Source organism: Balaenoptera physalus, assembly GCF_965194825.1.
Source record: "Balaenoptera physalus genome assembly, chromosome: 5".
NCBI lineage: Eukaryota > Metazoa > Chordata > Mammalia > Artiodactyla > Balaenopteridae > Balaenoptera > Balaenoptera physalus.
In genome coordinates, this window is record NC_138884.1 from 8,426,730 (window position 1) to 8,444,524 (window position 17,795).

Genomic DNA, 17,795 nt, shown 5'->3' on the forward strand with positions numbered 1-17,795 from the left:
CTTTTTCTATTGTTCCTTTTCATTGGGGCATTTAAGACTGATCATACCCTGCCAATGCAGATCTTTTACCTAATTCAAGATTATCAGAGGAAAGGCAAAGATTCTCTCAAAATTTATTAAAAAACTCAATAACCAGTGGCATGTATGTTGAAAGTGGCATACCAGAATAAGTCCATAGCAGTGGAGCCATATTTTATTCACTGGCAAGGTGAAGGGGGAGACCAGAGGAGTGTCAAATATGTGTACTTTAAACTTTACCTTCTCTGTGATTTGGTGTTTGTTTTATTATTTTTCTATTAAAAGTTCTTTGCAATTTCTAACATTTTCAGAACACAAAGGGAAAGAAATTTTATATAGTTTAATCAAGATAGCTAAGGGTATCAGAAGTAATGGTGCCACCTCAATTTGGAGTCATGGGTGAGTCAGTGAAGTGAGCAGATAGAGAGTAGTGGACCAAAGAAGAGATGTAAATGTTGATCCTTTCTTTCTTGGCTCAGTCCCTTCCAAACTCCGTGAAATCAGTGAGGGCTTTGGTCCCTTCATCATTTTCACTCTCCTTCCCAGCGCCAGTACTAGAATAAGTGGGCACAGAATTTAAGGGTGTGCCCAAAACCTCAGTAGTCAAGACAAGTAACACCATTTTTAACATCATTTTTTTAAAAAAAAGGACAATGAACAAAATATCAAGCTTTTAGATAAGTACAGGATGAGCTGAGCCATGTCAGAGCCTAAGGAAAAAGATAAAAATTGGTAATTCTAGTCCTATCAGTAACTATAGCCTTGTTTTAACACATTAGAGCCTGAATTCCAACCCTCTGTTTCTTCCCTTTGTTCTCACTTCAACAAATGACTTCACTCCCTACACTCCTGATCTATATTTCACCTTCCATTCTTGGCTTCCACCTGGCCAGAGTGATCAAGGAAAGAACACTGGATTCTAGCCCCAGCTTCTTTTTGTATCTAAGCTCTCATCCTACTATAAAATCATATAATTGGATTCCAATGAGTCTTGGTAAGAGACAGTGTGGTTGATAATTTGAGGCTCTGGCCCCTGTCAGCTGCTCTGCAGAAAAGTCCTATCAACCTCCTCTGGAAATTTGTCATCTGATTGTACACTAAGAATCGACAAGAACTACCTACACCATCTCCTGACTGTACACTTTCAGGATTATCACATTACTCTATTTTTGCAAGTTCTCATAATACCTTATATCAGCTGTTTTGTGGCAGTTGCTATGGAAGTGGCCATATAATATACTTCAAAGTCTTTAACTTGGTATTAAGAGCAAAGAATATTTTGATATATAACCATTTCTGTTTTTCTATTTTTAATGTAATGTTTCCTGTGATGATGTGTTAGTAGGTCAGTCTGCACACTATTTTCTTCCTTCCAAAGGAAGGAAGCTTTTGTATTTCATAACAGAAATAGTTATGCTTAACTAAATATGACTTGTATAAACTGAGCCACAAGTGTCATGAAAAGTTCAAATACTATAAGTAAACCAAAACAAAAATATTTCCTATTTTTCAGCATTTGGAAAAATCTTTTAATAATATTAGCTTTGAAAAATGAAAAAAAGTTCTAAACTTGCAATCTGATTTTTAAAAATTGTGTTTTCTGTTAAACACTCTTTCCTGTGATATGACTTTAGATGACTGTTATTCATATTGTAATTTTTGGCGTTCTGTTTTTAGAGTGTTTGAGCCCTCTTTCTTTTTTTTTAATTATCTAGGTTTAATTTAAAGTGCACTTGTTAGTAATGACGGGACAGAAGAAGGGAGAAAAGAAGGGGTTCTGCCTCTGCAAAGTGATTTCCCCAAAACCTTATGGGATTAAGTATCATTTTGCCCGTTTTTAGATGAGGAAACGGGAACTAAGAAAATGAGAGTAACATTAGCTACATACAGCTAGTAAATTAATCGTAGTAGTTAGAATACAAAACCAAGCGCCTTCCAAAATGTGCTCTTAAGCACTAGGATATGAGAGAAGTTTTAAACTATTTATTAAAGCCACAAATTATATAACATGAAATTAAAAATAGTTTCCTGACCTGCAACTGAAAAATGAAGAAAAATTTCTGGTTCATGGGTTTATGCCTTCAAAATCAAGCAGGACCCTGTGGGATCTCCCTGGGTACAAATCCTTTCTGTGTCCCCCGTTTCTTGTTTGTAGGAAAAAAGGCTTCAGCATCCTAGACCTTCCCTGACCAAAGGGCAGATTCAAATAGTTGCTAATCAGGGAAGTGAGAGAATGCTAAAACAAAGGAGGAGCAGTCAAGAAACAGTAGTGCAGGGACTTCCCTGGTGGTGCAGTGGTTAAGAATCTGCCTGCCAATGCAGAGGACATGGGTTTGAGCCCCGGTCTGGGAAGATCCCACATAGCGTGGAGCAACTAAGCCCGTGAGCCACAACTACTGAAGCCTGCATGCTCTAGAGCCCGTAAGCCACAACTACTGAGCCCACGAGCCACAACTACTGAAGCCCACATGCCTAGAGCCCATGCTCCACAACAAGAGAAGCCACTGCAACGAGAAGCCCACGCACAGCAATGAAAAGTAGCCCCTGCTCACCGCAACTAGAGAAAGCCCACACGCAGCAATGAAGACCCAACACAGCCGAAGATAAATAAATAAATAAATAAATAAATAAATAATAAATTTATTAAAAAAAAAAAAAAGAAACAAGTGCAGCCATGAGTGCACAGTCCTGGTTCCTCCTGAAGGAATATACATAACTATATCTTTCAGTTCTTCTGTAGGAATTAAGGCCTCAACCCAAGGGGAGGATGGTAACTTCAGGCTGAGCACTAGATTCCTGGAGCACTGCTCTGTTACCTCACCACCAACCAATGTAAAGAAAGTCACACACCCTGCAGCCCTCACCCCAAATTTTGCCTATAAAAACTTCTCCTGGAAAACCATCAGAGAGTTTGTGTTTTTTGAGCACAAGCCACCCACTCTCCTTGCTTAGCCCTGCAATAAACCTTTCTCTGCTCCAAGCTCCACTTTGGTTTGTTTGGCCTCACTTTTTGCACTGAGGCAGGTCAGTGTAATGATCACCACTTCAGCTTACTAACCAGAGACCTGTGTATTTCTCTGTATGTACAACTCATACTTAATTCAACAAAGTTTGGCTTCATTCCCTCCCAATTTTCTTTCCTCTCCTTTCAAGGACTTTTAAAAATTATTCAGTTTACTTATCTTTTAAAGAGAAAAAAGAATCTGCATAAAATAAAACTCTTTCTTTTGTTTATTGTCATATTTAAGCAGAATATTTTAACTATTCTAAAAATAATTGTATCAAAATGAGACAGGAGGGAAGGGGGCAGGGCACAACCTTTACAAGAATGACATAGCCACTGAGCATACAACAAAAACTGGTTAGAACCTACTGGGCCCAAGATGGCTGAAGATTCGACTTCCAGTAGACTTTGAGCCTCATTATATGCTCATTGTGATACATTAGCATATGCTAAATTGAAACAGGAGGGAATGGGATAGGGTACAACCTTGAAAAGAATGAGGCCAACCATAAAAGGCCAAAAAGTGGATGGTGCCCCAATTCCTGGAAATGCCCGCTTCCCCAAAATAGTTGGAATAATCCTCCTACTCATTAGATATGAAATTATCCAGCCCATAAAAACTAACCACCATATATTATTTAGGGGTTGCTCACACCGTCTGGGATAGAATGCATTCTGTCTTTGAAATGTTTATCTCCCAGGGCTGTTCTTGCCTTCTGAGATGGACTGCATTCTACCTATGAAGTGTGTATCTCTCTAAATAAACCTGCTTTCACTTAATATGGCTTGCTCTTGAATTATTTCCTGCAGGAAGCCAAGGACCCTCACTTGGCAGCCCATCCCAGGGACTCACCTGAGACCTGGGACATGACCATCCTTTCTCACGCCATTCTCCTGCAACAAAAATAACAAAAATAACTTGGCTTTTTCTCTTTAAAAAGTTGTTTTCAAATAGCAAAGAAAGTAAACACATTTTAGTGTCATTTTGTTTTTTTAAAAAATGGTTTACAAAACAAAATGGCACACTTAGCCCTGCTCCCTCTAAATCTCACTTCTGCAGGAAACAGATATAGGCATTTTTAGATGAATTTATAGATAATGTAGGTGTACATATATATAAATGCACATAGACATGCCTGTGTGTGCCCATACATACACACATACATATATATGTTTCACACTACATATTAAAAGTTTGTTGCGTGCCTTTGCAGGCATATGCAGGAAGGGGAAGGAGAGGAAGAGCAACTTGCTAAAACAAGTTGGAGCAACCAGAGCTCAAGACTGTAAAGTGTCTCAGAGAGCAACATAGATAAAAAATATTCCTTGGCTGAGAAACTAGATCACTGATAAATTTAGAACAGTTTCAGTTTTTACACAAGAGGTGTAAGGGTAAAAGCAAGATAACTTCTGAAGTAGTCTTGTAGGGAAGACAATGATAATTCTTAAAAGCAATGGGTCCAAAGGAAGATTCAATGCATAACAATGAACTCTTTAGGTTAATTAGCATCTAGCAGATAGGCTGGCCCCATCCTGTTGAATTACACTGTACCTTACAAAGCAGGGCCAGCCTTTCAGGATTCAGTATCATACTGACGGGGTTCCTGTCTTAAGGAATCTTGTGTGACATGAACTGTGATAGAGAATGAGTCATATTTTGTATCTTAGAGTATTTAAATTAAAACGAAATACTCATCCCATAGTAAAAGAACAAACAAAAAAGGGGAAGCTGATGCCACCAGCAATTCAAAAGGTTTAGAGGAGGCCTTCAAGATGGTGGAGGAGTAAGACATGGAGATCACCTTCCTCCCCACACATACATCAGAAATACATCTACATGTGGAACAAGCCCTACAGAACACCCACTGAACGCTGGCACAAGACCTCAGACCTCCCAAAAGGCAAGAAACTCCCCCACGTTCCTGGGTAGGGCAAAAGAAAAAAAAAAAAACAGAGACAAAAGAATAGGGATGGGACCTGCACCTCTGGGAGGGAGCTATGAAGGAGGAAAGTCGTCCACACACTAGGAGCCCCTTTGCGGGCGGAGACTGCGGGTGGCGGAGGGGGGAGCTTCGGAGCCACGGAGGAGAGCGCAGCCACAGGGGTGCGGAGGGCAAAGCGGAGAGACTCCCGCACGGAGGATCAGTGCTGGCCAGACCTCACCAGCCTGAGAGGCTTGTCTGCTCACCTGTCGGGGCGGGCGCGGGCTGGGAGCTGAGGCTCGGGCTTCGGAGGTCAGATCCCAGGGAGAAGACTGGGGTTGGCTGTGTGAACACAGCCAGAAGGGGCTAGTGCACCACAGGTCGCAGGGAGGGAGTCCGGGAAAAGGTCTGGACCTGCCAAAGAGGAAAGAGACCATTGTTTCAGGGTGCACAAGGAGAGGGGATTCAGAGCACCGCCTAAACGAGCTCCAGAGACGGGCGCGAGCCGCGGCCATCAGCGCGGACCCCAGAGACGGGCATGAGACGCTAAGGCTGCTGCTGCCGCCACCAGGAAGCCTGTGTGCGAGCACAGGTCACTCTCCACACCGCCCCTCCTGGGGGCCTGTGCAGCCCGCCACTGCCAGGGTCCCGTGATCCAGGGACAACTTCCCCGGGAGAACGAACTGGTTCTCAGGCTGGTGCAACGTCATGCCACCTCTGCCACCGCAGGCTCGCCCCTCACTCCGTGCCCCTCCCTCCCCTCGGCCTGAGTGAGCCAAAGCCCCCAAAGCAGCTGCTCCTTTAACCCCGTCCTGTGTGAGCCAAGAACAGACGCCCTCAGGCGACCTACACGCAGAGGCGGGTCCAGATCCAAAGCTGAACTCCGGGAGCTGTGCGAACAAAGAAGAGAAAGGGAAATCTCTCCCAGCAGCCTCAGGAGCAGAGGATTATATCTCCACAATCAACTTGATGTACCCTGCATCTGTGGAATACCAGAATAGACAATGAATCAGCCCAAAATTGAGGCGGTGGACTTTGGGAATAACTGTAGACTTGGGGTTTGCTTTCTGCATCGAATTTTTTTCTGGTTTTATGTTTATCTTAGTTTAGCATTTAGAGTGTATTATCATTGGTATATTTGTTTAATGATTTAGTTGGTCTGTTCCTTTTTTTTTTAATATATAGATTTTTTTTTTCCTTTTTCTCTTTTTGTGGGGTGTGTATGTGTAGGCTTCTTTGTGTGATTTTGTCTGTATAACTTTGTTTTTACCATTTGTCCTAGGGTTCTGCCTGTCCATTTTTTTTTTCGTATACTTTTTAGTGCTTGTTATCATTGGTGGATTTGATTTTGGTTTGATTGCTCTCTTCTTTCTTTCTTCTTTTTTTTTCTTTTTTTAATTACTTTTTAATTTTTTTATTTTTAATAATTTTTTTATTTTAATAACTTTATTTTATATTTTTCTTTTTTTCTTTGTTTCTTTCTTTCTTTTATTCTCCCTTTTCTTCTGAGCTGTGTGGCTGACAGGGTCTTGGTGATCTGGCTGGGTGTTAGGCCTGTGCCTCTGAGGTGGGAGAGCTGAGTTCAGGAAATTGGTCCACCAGAGACCTCCCAGCTCCATGTAATATCAAATGGCAAAGGCTCTCCCAGAGTTCTCCATCTCAACGCTAAGACCCAGCTCGACTCAACAACCAGCAAGCTACAGTGCTGGACACCCTGTGCCAAACAACTAGCAAGACAGGAACACAACCCCACCCATTAGCCGAGAGGCTGCCTAAAATCATAATAAGGTCACAGACACCCCAAAACACACCACCGGATGTGGTCCTGCCCACCAGAAAGACAAGATCCAGCCTCATCTACCAGAACACAGGCACCAGTCCGCTCCACCAGGAAGCCTACACAACGCACTGAACCAACCTTAGCCACTGGGGGCAGGCATCAAAAACAACAAGAACCTGCAGCCTGCGAAAAGGAGACCCCAAACACAGTAAGTTAAGCAAGATGAGAAGACAGAGAAACACACAGCAGATGAAGAAGCAAGGTAAAAACCCACCAGACCAAACAAATGAAGAGGAAATAGGCAGTCTACTTGAAAAAGAATTCAGAGTAATCATAGTAAAGATGATCCAAAATCATGGAACTAGAATGGAGAAAATACAAGAAACGTTTAACAAGGACCTAGAAGAACTAAAGAGCAAACAAACAATGATGAACAACACAATAAATGAAATTAAAAATTCTCTAGAAGGAATCAATAGGAGAATAACTGAGGCAGAAGAACGGATAAGTGACCTAGAAGATAAAATAGTGGAAATAACTACCGCAGACTAGAATAAAGAAAAAAGAATGAAAAGAATTGAGGACTGTCTCAGAGACCTCCGGAACAACATTAAACGCACCAACATTCGAATTATAGGGGTCCCAGAAGAAGAAGAGAAAAAGAAAGGGACTCAGAAAATATATGAAGAGATTATAGTTGAAAACTTCCCTAATATGGGAAAGGAAATAGTCAATCAACTCCAGGAAGCACAGGAAGTCCCATACAGGATAAATCAAAGGAGAAAGATGCCAAGACACATATTAATCAAACTATCAAAAAGTAAACACAAAGAAAAAATATTAAAAGCAGCAAGAGAAAAACAACAAATAACATACAAGGGAATCCCCATAAGGTTAACAGCTGATCTTTCAGCAGAAACTCTGCAAGCCAGAAGGGAGTGGCTGGACATACTTAAAGTGATGAAAGGGAAAAACCTACAACCAAGATTACTGTACCCAGCAAGGATCTCATTCAGGTTCGACGGAGAAATTAAAACCTTTACAGACAAGCAAAAGCTAAGACAATTCAGCACCACCAAATCAGCTCTACAACAAATGCTAAAGGAACTTCTCTAGGCAGGAAACACCAGAGAAGTAAAAGACCTACAATAACAAACCCAAAACAATTAAGAAAATGGTAATAGGAACATACACATCAATATCTATCTTAAATGTAAATGGATTAAATGCTCCAACCAAAAGACATAGATTTGTTGAATGGATACAAATACAAGACCCATATACATGCTGTCTACAAGAGACCCACTTCAGACCTAGGGACACATACAGACTGAAAGTGAGGGGATGGAAAAAGAGATTCCATGCAAATGGAAATCAAAAGAAAGCTGGAGTAGCAATTCTCATATCAGACAAAATAGCCTTTAAAATAAAGACTACTACAAGAGACAAAGAAAGATACTACATAATGATCAAGGGATCAAACCAAGAAGAAGATATAACAATCGTAAATATTTATGCACCCAACACAGGAGCACCTCAATACATAAGGTAAATGCTAACAACCATAAAAGGGGAAATCAACAGTAACACAATCATAGTAGGGGACTTTAACACCCCACTTTCACCAATGGACTGATCATCCAAAATGAAAATAAATAAGGAAACACAAACTTTAAATGACACGTTAAACAAGATGGACTTAATTGATACTTATAGCACATTCCATCCAAAAACAACAGAATACACTTTCTTCTCAAGTGCTCATGGAACATTCTCCAGGATAGATAATATCTTGGGTCACAAATCAAGCCTTGGTAAATTTAAGAAAACTGAAATCATATCAAATATCTTTTCTGACCACAGCACTATGAGACTAGATATCAATTACAGGAAAAAATCTGTAAAAAACACAAACACATGGAGGTTAAAATATACACTAATAAATAACCAAGAGATCACTGAAGAAATCAAAGAGGAAATCAAATATACCTAGAAACAAATGACAATGAAAACACGACTACCTAAAACCTATGGGATGGAGCAAAAGCAGTTCTAAGAGGGAAGTTTATAGCAACACAATCCTACCTCAAGAAACAAGAAACATCTCAAATAAACAACCTAACCTTACACCTAAAGCAATTAGAGAAAAAAGAACAAAAAGACCCGAAAGTTAGCAGAAGGAAAGAAACCATAAAGATCAGATCAGAAATAAATGAATAAGAAATGAAGAAAACAGTAGCAAAGATCAATAAAACTAAAAGCTGGTTCTTTGAGAGCATAAACAAAATTGATAAACCATTAGCCAGACTCATTAAGAAACAAAGGGCGTAGACTCAAATCAATAGAATTAGCAATGAAAAAGGAGAAGTAGCAACAGACACTGTAGAAATACAAAGGATCATGAGAGATTACTACAAGCCATTATATGACAATAAAATTGACAATCTGGAAGAAATGGACAAATTCTTAGAAAAGCACAACTTTCCGAGTCTGAACCAGGAAGAAATAGAAAATATAAACAGACCAATCACAGGCACTGAAATTGAGACTGTGATTAACAATCTTCCAACAAACAAAAGCCCAGGACCAGATGGCTTCACAGGTGATTTCTATAAAACATTTAGAGAAGAGCTAACACCTATCTTCTCAAACTCCTCCAAAATATAGCAGAGGGAGGAACACTCCCAAACTCATTCGACAAAACCACCGTCACCCTGACACCAAAACCAAAGATGTCGCAAAGAAAGAAAACTACAGGCCAATATCACTGATGAATACAGATGCAAAAATCCTCAACAAAATACTAGCAAACAGAATCCAACAGCACATTAAAAGGATCATACACCACGATCAAGTGGGGTTTATCCCAGGAATGCAAGGATTCTTCAATATACGCAAATCAATCAATGTGATACACCATATTAACAAATTGAAGGAGAAAAACCATATGATCATCTCAATAGATGCAGAAAAAGCTTTCAACAAAATTCAACACCCATTTACGATAAAAACCTTCCAGAAAGTAGGCATAGAGGGAACTTACCTCAGCATAATAAAGCCCATATATGACAAACCCACAGCCAATATCATTCTCTATGGTGAAAAACTGAAACCACTTCCACTAAGATCAGCAACAAGACAAGGCTGCCCACTCTCACCACTATTATTCAACATAGTTTTGGAAGTTTTAGCCACAGCAGAGAAGAAACAGAAATAAAAGGAATCCAAATCAGAAAAGAAGAAATAAAGCTGTCACTGTTTGCAGATTACATGATACTATACATAGAGAGTCCTAAAGATGCTACCAGAAAACTACTAGAGCTAATCAATGAATTTGGTAAAGTAGCAGGATACCAAATTGATGCGCAGAAATCTCTTGCAGTCCTATATACTAATGATGAAAAATCTGAAAGAGAAATTAAGGAAACACTCCCATTTACCATTGCAACAAAAAAAATCAAATATCTAGGAATAAACCTACCTAAGGAGACAAAAGACCTTTATGCAGAAAACTATAAGACACTGATGAAAGAAATTAAAGATAGTACAGACAGATGGAGAGATATACCATGTTCTTGGACTGGAAGAATCAACATTGTGAAAATGACTCTACTACCCAAAGCAATGTACAGATTCAATGCAATCCCTATCAAACTACCAATGGCATTTTTCACAGAACTAGAACAAAAAATTCCACAATTTGTATGGAAACACAAAAGACCTCGAATAGTCAAAGCAATCTTGAGAAAGAAAAACAGAGCTGGAGGAATCAGGCTCCCTGACTTCAGACTATACTACAAAGCTACAGTAATCAAGACAGTATGGTACTGGCACAAAAACAGAAATATAGATCAATGGAACAGGATAGAAAGCCCAGAGATAAACCCAGGTACAGATGGTCACCTCATTTTTGATAAAGGAGGCAAGAATATACAGTGGAGAAAAGACAGCCTCTTCAATAAGTGGTGCTGGGAAAACTGGACAGCTACATGTAAAAGAATGAAATTAGAACACTCCCTAACACCATACACAAAAGTAAACTCAAAATGGATTAAAGACCTAAATGTAAGGCTAGACAGTATAAAGCTCTTAGAGGAAAACATAGGCAGAACACTCTATGACATAAATCACAGCAAGATCCTCTGTGACCCACCTCCAAGAGGAATGGAAATAAAAACAAAAATAAACAAATGGGACCTAATGAAACTTAAAAGCTTTTGCACAGCAAAGGAAAACATAAACAAGATGAAAAGACAACCCTCAGAATACGACAAAATATTTGCAAATGAAGCAACTGACAAAGGATTAATCTCCAAAATTTACAAGCAGCTAATGCAGCTCAATATCAAAAAAAACAAACAACCCAATCCAAACATGGGCAGAAGACCTAAATAGACATTTCTCCAAAGAAGATATACAGATTGCCAACAAACACATGAAAGGATGCTCAACATCACTAATCATTAGAGGAATGCAAATCAAAACTACAATGAGGTATCACCTCACCCCAGTCAGAATGGCCATCATCAAAAAATCTACAAACAATAAATGCTGGAGAGAGTGTAGAGAAAAGGGAACCCTCTTGCACTGTTGGTGGGAATGTACATTGATACAGCCACTATGCAGAACAGTATGGAGGTTCCTTAAAAAACTAAAAATAGAACTAACATATGACACAGCAATCCCACTACTGGGCATATACCCTGAGAAAACCATAATTCAGAATGAGTCATGTACCACAATATTCATTGCAGCTCTATTTACAATAGGCAGGACATGGAAGCAACCTAAGTGCCCATCGACAGATGAATGGAAAAAGAAGATGTGGCACATATATACAATGGAATATTACTAAGCCATAAAAGGAAACAAAATTGAGTTATTTGTAGTGAGGTGGATGGACCTAGAGTCTGTCATACAGAGTGAAGTAAGTCAGAAAGAGAAAAACAAATACCGTATGCTAACGCATATATATGGAATGTAAAAAAAAAGAAATTGGTTCTGAAGAACCTAGGGGCAGGACAGGAATAAAGATGCAGATGTAGAAAATGGACTTGAGGACATGGGGAGGGGGAAGGGTAAGCTGGGACGAAGTGAGAGAGTGGCACTGACATATATACACTATCAAATGTAAGATAGCTAGTGGGAAGCAGCCGCATAGCACAGGGAGATCAGCTCGGTGCTTTGTGACCACCTAGAGGGGTGGGATAGGGAGGGTGGGACGGAGATGCAAGAGGGAGGAGATATGGGGATATATGTATATGTATAGCTGATTCATTTTGTTGTACAGCAGAAACTAATACACCATTGTAAAGCATTTATACTACAATAAAGATGTTAAAAAACCAAAAAAAAAAGGTTTAGAAACCACAACTTTAACCAAATCTGTTGAGGATTCTCTAACCCGCCCCTGTATTTAACTGCTCACCACGCACGACTTCTTGGATCTCTTAAAGACCTCAAAAGACCTGTTTCCTGAATTGTCAGCCTTTCAAAGTTCAAATATTATTATATCATGTTATAATGTTTCACAAGATTTCCTTTGTACTTGATAAAGACCCAGATCCTCATTTTTTGACTGAAAGGTATTACAGCAGCGTTTCTTGCCCACCACCTGAGCCTGACGAAGGCCGTTTCTCACCTTGTCTACTTCCTGCCCCTCCCTGCTGCCCCCAGGGGCCAGCTGTCAACTACAAGTTGGCATTTTCCATGGGCACTTGCCATCTCCTTCTACAAGGATTAAATCCTGTGCTGCTGCAGCTGCTGACTTTCAACACCTCCTGAAAGGAGTTCAGGTGGAGAGCTAAAATAAAGCCCTCTGTGCTCTGGGAAAAACTGGCAGAACAGGGCTTCAGCTTCCCTCTTGCTTTCTGTTGACTAGTCTCTCTGGGGGGAAGCCAGTCACCATGTTAGGAGTCAGGAAGTTGGGAGTGGCTTGGCTAGTTGTTTCTGGCTCTGGGTCTCTCCTGAGGTTTCAGTGCAGATGCTGGCTGGGGCTGCCGTCCCCTGAAGGCTGCCTGGGACTGAAGGATTCACTTCCAGCGGGGTTCACTCACATGCATGGCAAGTTGACGCCACTTATGGCCAAGAGGCCTCAGGTCCTCCACGCCTGGGACTCCCTCACAGGCTGACTTCTTCCTTCTTTTCTTCTTTCTTTCTCCTTTTCTTTCAAGGATATAGTAGCCTGCCTGCAAGGTGGCTCCCAATGATCCCAGCCACAATGCAAACAAGTGGTGTCGTGTCACTAGAACTAGCCAATAAAATGAGTGTAGACATGATGTGTGTTGTTTCCTGCCTGGCACTTAAGAGCCGTGGACCATCACGGTGTCGCTCTTTCATAGAGTATTTAAATAACTTTGTTTTACCATAGTTTTAGATTTACAGCAAAGTCGCATGCATAGTAGACAGAGCTCTCATATATACAGACGTTCCTTGGTGTCTGCAGGGAGACTGGCTCCAACACCCTTGAGGATACAAAAATCCACAGATCTCAAGTCCTTTATATAAAATGGCATACAATAACCTATGCACATCCTCCTGTATACTTTAAATCACCCCTAGATTACTTACAATACTTCATACAATGTAAATGCTATATAAATCGTTACTGGGTATGGCAAATTCAAGCTTTGCTTTTTGGAACTATCTGGAATTTTTAAAAAATATTTTTGATCCACAGTTGGTTGAATCTGTGGATGCAAATCCCATAGATACAAAGGGCTGAGTCCTCCATACCCAGTTTCCCCACATTACTGTAGTACATTTTTCACAACCATTGATACATTAGTAAATGAACTCCGTATTCCATTCAGATTTCATTTGTTTTTCCTTAATGTCCTTTTTTTGTTGTTCCAGGATCCCATCTATGATATCACATTTCATTTGGGCGTCATATAACCTTGGGCTCCTCTGGTCTGTGACAGGTCCTCAGATGTCCCCCGACAGTGTAGAGGAATACTGGCCAGGTTTTTGTAGAATGTCCCTCAATTTCAGTTTGTTCTATGTTCTTATGGTAAGATTAGGGCTATGAATTTTGAGAAGAAGACCACAGAGATGAAGTGCTGTTTTTATCACATACCAAGGGTACCTGCTATCAACATGATGTATTCCTGATGGTCTCCTGACTAAGGTAGTATTTGCATGCTTCTCCACTGTGCAGTTACTTTCCATGCTGGAATACTGGGAGCAAGTCACTGTATGCTCTGGAAACCAGACCTGCTACTCTCCTGAGTTCTGCTGCAACAGCTCTGTGATGGTGGTGTCACAAGATCAGAGAATATGGATCTCAGACTCACTCAGTGCAGTCACAGCTCCAGTACTGGATATCAAAAGAGCAAAACATATATTTTGTGGGCCAAGCCATTGAGATGTCAGTGTTCACTTGTTACAGCATCAGAGTCTAGTCAAATTTAACCAATAACATCTTTACTCTGTGCTTGCTTCCTATTTTGTTCTTCTTTTTCAACACTGTTTTGGCTATTAGGCATCTCTTGTAATAGCTTATAAATTCTAAGATCAGCTTTTCCACTTCTGGAAAAAAAAAAAAGACCACTGGGGTTTTGATAAGGATTGCATTGAATCTGTATATTGCTTTGGGTAGCATTACTACCTTCATATGAAGGCTTCCAATCCATGAACATGAGATATCTTTCCATTAATTCAGGTCTTCTATAATTTCATTCAGCAATGGTTTATAGTTTTCAATGTATAAATCTTAAAACCACCATGGCTAAATCTATTCCTAAGTACTTTTTTCTTTTTAAGGCTACTATAACTGGAATTATCGTAATTACTTTTTAGGGTTGTTGATTGCCAGAATATAGAAATACAACTGATTTTTGAGTATATGTGTTGTATCCTGCACCTTGGGCTCAGACTGCACTTTCTCAGTCTGTTTAACAGGTTACCTTTCCCTCTCAGCCCTCTCAGATGTGTGTGATTCCCAGGTTTCTTTCCTGGCTCTCTTCTCAGTTGACATCTTTGGATCTTCACCCCACGTTTCCCAGGATGAAGAGGGCCCACCAGACAGTTACATCCTCCATCACACTGCATGCCATTCAAGGGGGCAGCATGGGGCTGGGAGCAGATCCAGGTTTCCCTGCGTGCTCAACAGCAGAACCTCTCAGTTGAGATAGACTGAGAACTCTGAGATGTTCTACCATGGCTCCTGGTAACTTCATTCACACTGAGGCTGATGACTCACCAATCCCAGCAAGACATCTCATTTAATTATTCATCCAGCAGCCCTTACATAAAATCTCACTGTGATGTGAGGCACTGAGCTAGAAGCCTGGATGCTCAGATCCCACGTAGAGTCTCGGCCAGCAGACTGACAGTCCACAGAACAGAGACACTATACGGTTTGAGGACTTCCTCCGTGGGGATGGCCGTCCATTCAAGGAATAAGATAAAGGTCTTTCTTTAAGCAAGCAAAACTAAAACCTGGATTCTAGCAATTTTCCAGTGAACATCAGATTTATTTGTTGTGAATTTCAGAAGGGAAAAATATAGATAAATGTAGCAAAAATTCACGTGGAAGTAGGATACACCAAAAAGCAAACTGTTCTCTCACCTCAGACGCCCAGGCCTCCTAGCACCTTCCCAGCATTACCATTATTAAGTTTCTTCTGTTTTTTTTCAGAAACATCCTATTCATGTACACATATGCACGAATAGAAATTTTTTTCTTTATTTTTATAGTATGAGCGTGCTATGTGTAGTGTTCTGTACATGGCTTTTTATACTTAAATATATCTACAGATTCTTTTTCATATTCACCTACATAGATCACATTATCTATATTTTTTAAGTATTAACTGCTTCTTCAACATAAAGCCAAATGTGACAGATTACATTTGTGGCATATTTTGAAGAACCAGTAATGTATTCTTTTATTTCTTACAAAGGGTTTTATCTAAAATTGCACAAGATTTCTAATAAATACCCACATCTTTCCCACGAGAAATGGGGAATGAGAAAATGTCATAGGTTGCTAGGGACAGAATTATGTCACTCCACCCCAAGTTCATATACTGAGGCCCTAAACCTCAGTATTATTGTATTTGGAGATAGAGCCTTCAGGAGGTAACTAAGGTTAAAGGTAATATTAAAAATGTGCCCTAAACTGATAGGATTAGTGTCCTTAGAAGAGACACCAGGTAGCTCTCTCTTCCTCTCTAGCATGTGAGGACACAGTGAGAAGACAGGCAGCCGCCTACAAGCCAGGAAGAGAGCTATCTCCAAAAACTGGCACTGTTGGACCTCGATCTGGGATCTTTGAGCTTCCAGAACTATGATAAACTAAAGCTTTATTGTTTCAGCCCCCCAGTTTATGATATTCTGTTATGGCAGACCAAGCAGACTAATACATAGGTGATTATATAAAAAGAGAGAGAAAAACTATCTTGTGATAGTTGAAAAACATAAACAAATACATGATGCACTTATATGTACCTCCTTGGCACCATGGCATCTGGCAAGAGACTGAGAACAGTGAAGACCACCCCTCCCCCAGGGGCAATATGCCAGAGGGCTCGAGTGTGGCTCCATCTGGTAGTAAGGAGGTCTAGGTAGCTGTGGTGACCTGGTGGGGTTCTCGGCCCATAATTCAAGGCATTGTGGGGAGCTGGGTAGGGAGGGTTACAGTCTCTGCCACTGTGAGAGCGTCTATGTCCAATAAATTCCAGCATGTGACTGGCAATGGCAATGACACAAATCTAAGCAGGTCAGCACAGGAGCCCAGGGGAAACCTATGGTGGTCATGGTGGTCCAGAGTCTCCCGGAAGCAGGAGGAAATTGCTAAAGCCCCTACAGAGAAGATATTTCTGGGGGCGCTAATAGGAGTACCCAAAGAATTCCAACTTAGTTTCTAGACAGCTTCGTTGGAAGGGGCATCATTAAAGGTGGGCTGATTTGCAAGTAACAGGAAAAAATGGCCTTAAGTGAAATTGAAGGAATATGTTGCTTCCAGAATCCCAAAAGGCCTAGAAGATGTTGGGTTTGTTTTCATGTTGTGGGTTTTGAGAGGATCAATAGCTATTTCTTGACAGTGTTAGGGATAGAGGTGCTCTCAGTACGCCAAGTAACTATCAGGAAATCAACCAAGGTTGAGTGTTCAAATGAATCTCTGAAGAAGGATGTCATCAATGTAAATCATAATAGTTCTCCTAGAGTAAGTTGGATGAAGTAAAAATCTTTCCCTCACACACTGCCTGCCAGGGCAAGGCTGTTGATGTACTTGGGATTGCCTGGTTTCCCTCTGGAGGTGAAGGAAAATTATAGCTGGGAAGCTGTTGAAATAAGCCCTGAACAGAACATACTGGCCAAATCTGTAATGGCCAGATATTTACCAGTCGCTGCTTGGATAGATCAGTAATTAGACAACACTGGATGGGAACACAGCATTTGGGTTGTAGTAACTCACTGTGAGATGCAATCCATTCTTTTCAATTAAAGAAGAGGTGAAATTTAAGTAAAACAGAAAAGCAGAGGGAATAATTAATCTTTCCACTAAATAGACCATGCATAATGGATTTCAAATCTTGAATGCCTTGTTTTAATTAACATTTAGTCTTATTATCTATTGTAACTGGAGGTGGAGACACCTATAACATCCTATTTCATGAACCCAATGTGTAAGTGCCAATGGCTTGATTTGATTTCAATTTATTTCTCAGTGGGTCAGATTATCCATGCCTTCTCTTGGACATTTATGACAACATGTGCTATGACCATGGGGAATTTAGGCAAAACCACAGTTCCAGTGGTTAAGATGAGACATACCTCTTTGATGTCCATTTTATCTTCAGTAACAGACTAACATTACCGGAGGCACCATGTTTACATTTAGTGGGATCCTACCAAATTAGCATCTAGCTTAGGGAGGCACAAAAGAGAATCTCCCCCTTTTAACTTTTTTGTTCTATCGATTCTTTTAGTAAATTGTGGATTTCCAATTAGGTCAAATTGTGGATCTCTGTTCTAGTTTTGTATCCTCCCCAGGTTTCTTTCTTTTCTTTCTGTCTCCCTTTTTTTTTTTTTTTTTTTTTTTTTTAAGGACCTCCTTAAGGGT

The 17,795-nt window shown here is 40.4% G+C and overlaps 1 protein-coding gene and 1 pseudogene across 2 annotated transcripts in view; both read right to left on the reverse strand.

The window, feature by feature from the left end:
* The window catches only part of LOC309660803 (uncharacterized protein), a 576,745-nt gene that overhangs the window by 399,449 nt on the left and 159,501 nt on the right, over positions 1-17,795 (reverse strand). The window contains exon 2 of the mRNA XM_082461931.1: positions 3,876-3,916. The gene's annotated coding sequence lies outside the window, so the exon portion shown is untranslated. The remainder of the gene's footprint in view (positions 1-3,875; positions 3,917-17,795) is intronic.
* The window catches only part of LOC309660755 (tripartite motif-containing protein 75 pseudogene), a 57,253-nt pseudogene that overhangs the window by 11,125 nt on the left and 28,333 nt on the right, over positions 1-17,795 (reverse strand). The window lies entirely within an intron of this gene.